General features: G+C 35.4%; 1 long non-coding RNA gene across 1 annotated transcript; it reads left to right on the forward strand.

Annotated features, from left to right (window-relative positions):
• Nucleotides 1-224: 224 nt before the first annotated feature.
• Nucleotides 225-2,710, forward strand: LOC113114463 (uncharacterized). Its single transcript, XR_003293735.1, has 4 exons — nt 225-290; nt 423-494; nt 820-876; nt 1,826-2,710. It is a non-coding gene; the product is annotated as an uncharacterized LOC113114463 (long non-coding RNA).
• The last annotated feature ends 385 nt before the right edge of the window (nt 2,711-3,095 follow it).

The following is a 3,095-nucleotide window of genomic DNA, read 5'->3' on the forward strand; positions in this document are numbered from 1 at the left end:
GATGCGGAAGAAAAAATCCTACTCACAATAACGATTTAAGTACAAAAATTGGAGGAATCCCTTTAGCTATATCTGTTTGATGTCTTCAGGTGTGGTAACCGTAGTATAAGCGGAATAATTGATGACAGGCCGTTGAATTATTACAAAAATAATGCACACCCGAGGTGGTGATGCAGTCACTATTATTCGTGTATAATAATCGTTCCATTCTCTTTTGTCTGACAGGCGGCTGCGCGGCTGGATCATATAGTGCTTGAGGAGACACTCACGACTAAATCATGGATCAGAAGGTGTGTAAAACCTGCCGAGCTGACAGAAAATGGCTCTTTTGCTGAGTGCTCATTTTACTGTGCTGAACCTCTCTCTCTCTCTGAATGTCTCTCTCTTTCTCTCTCTCTCTCTCTCTCTCTGTATCTTTGCAGTCCACTTCCCCCCAGAGACATGCGGTGAAAAGCAGGTCGAAATCTACAGAGGAAGTCCAGCAAGCGAAAAAGGTTAATGGATAGTTGTGTCAATATATTGTGTGTGTTTGTGTCATTGGTAACAGTATCTATTGCTTCCTTGAGTTCTGAGGATCATTTACACCTAAGTCCAGAAAGAATGCACTGGACCACTGTGCAATGCATTTCCTAAACATTGTTGGGATAACTACTGGTAGAGCTTTGTGTTAGCACGGCAAGGTTGTGGGTTTGATTCTCAGGGAACACATGTTAGGTAAACACTGTTAGCCTGATGCACTGTAAGACGCTTTGGATAAAGGCATCTGCTAAATGCATTAATTTAATTTAATTAACTACAGTATCTTTTGATTAATGTTAGGCCTTCCACATCCCTCAGAAATCACTGCCTGGAGGGTCAGAGTTGGAAAAGGTGAAGGTGAGTGTTGAACCTGGTGTTTGTCATTACCAAATATTACTACAATGATAGAAAAACCTGGAGAATAAAACAAAAAACAAAAAACTTAATGGATGGAGAAATAAATGCCTCTGACTAGAAAAAAAGCCATTTATTTATTTGAAAAATAAATATTTTACGTAGGCATTTGACAAATGTTAATAGATACATTGCAATTTAAATTAAATAAAGAACAATAAATATGAATAAATAAGTAATATTTTCCCCAATATTTCATTTATTTTTTAATGCATTTACTTATATTGTCAGTAAATAAGTAAATACTTCTAAATTACCCATTTACTTCCATTATAAATGCTTGTTTTGCATACAAAGTATAAAGAGTCCTTAAAGAATTAAAATTATTTTCTGTGGCAATTGGTCATTTTTAGTGAAATAGGGATTTGAGATCTATTTAATGTGCTTTTTTAGGAAAAAAAAACACATGCATCTGTCAAGTTGGAAAGTTTGGGCTTTTTGGTACTTTGTCTATTTGTGTTAATAGATTCCAGTTACAGGAAACAATTTTAAAGGATGTTCTTCCTCTTACACTGAGCCATAAATCTCCACTTCATTAGTACACACGCCATTTTTGTACTAAATATTTATACAAATTAGTGCATATTTAATTAAATAATGTATCATTTGCATATTTATACCTAACAGTTTAGAAGACTTGTAATACAAAAATGGTTGCAGTTATCAGTGTAATCATTTAACTGGGTAAGTATGGTGAACTATTATTTATTTTATATATATAGCCTATTCACCTGCAGAGTCCTGCCTTAAAGGCTGTTTCATTAGATTGGTTTCATGATCTATCATGACCTAGCTTTTTTTTTTTTTTAAGATTTTATATAGAACAGATTAATTTAATATATCCAACATAATCTAAAACTGTTCATTTATCTCTTGGTTTTGTATGTTTCAGGAGGGACCAGAAGAAAATGTGACTCCAGCATCATCCACAGAAGAGCTAAAGTGATGCTGCCATTAATCTGTGTTTCTCTCACGCACATAAGGTTTTAAAAACAAGGTTTGGTATAGTACAGTTAAAGCATTAGCTCCTTTTTTTTGTTGGATTTTCAGTACAGCTCAACACACGCACAATTATGAAACCTGTCGATCTGCAGCACGTTCAGTCTTCATGTCTGTACACTGACAGTAAAGATATAAACACCTCATTATATTTTCTGCACAGCCAATAAGTGCTGCTGTTAATGTGTACATTATTAATTAACATATTAATGTTTTGGTTGTCTGACATCATAAATCTACAGAGCCCCTAAAGGTTCATTGTGATGGAAAAATATGAGATGAAAGAATTCAATGCTTTTCTTACTGAATGCTTATGCATTTTGCATCAAAGGTTATTGGAAGCAAAGTTAGTGAGAAAACAGTTTCTTGAGGGAATGTAAAAGTTTTACAGTAAATGCACATTTTCCCTCACATCTATTTTTGTTTTCAAGCCATCTTGTCTTTTTCGGGGCTCAGTAGAATCCCTCAGAAATCAAAATGAGTCATTTTTTCAATTTAGTTTATTTTGTGACAGTTTCAGTGTATTGTTTTCTAAGAACGCTTGATGCTGGCTTGTTTCTACAGTCTGATATGTCTGTTGAATGTTTTTCACTCCACACTAGCTCTCTCATGTATTTGGGCTCCTGTAAGTCAAATAGTGTCAGCCGCTCATTCGTTGACTTATTTATTGGCATCAGCTGAACAGAGCTGACATACAGTATGAGTCAGCTGAAGATGTTGTGTAAGTGTTTACAGTATCCATAAGTTAAACAGTTTGTGCTAATAAAGTTTTAACCACTCATCATGCTAAAGTTCAGTGACCGAGTCGTCCTCACAGCATCTCACACCTGTAAACAAGTTTCATGAAATCTGTGCAGTCTCTATAGTGCAAGCAATTTCTGACCAAAGTAAAATTATACCACCATCAAGTGTTAAGATAAGATGCATTTCAGTACACCCCTCCGCCCCCACAAAAAACAAACAAACAAGAAAACAAATTGCTGAAATGTACTTATCCTCAGGTCATCCAGGATGTATCACTTGCTCACCACTGCAGTGAATGGGTGCCATCAGAATGAGAGTCTAGACAGCTGATAAAAACATCATAATATTCTACAAGTAGTTCACACCACTCCAGTCCATCAGTTAATGTCTTGTGAATTTCGTTAGGATGTTTCATTGGG

The sequence above is a fragment of the Carassius auratus genome, chromosome 14 (assembly GCF_003368295.1).
Source record: "Carassius auratus strain Wakin chromosome 14, ASM336829v1, whole genome shotgun sequence".
Taxonomy (NCBI): Eukaryota; Metazoa; Chordata; class Actinopteri; order Cypriniformes; family Cyprinidae; genus Carassius; species Carassius auratus.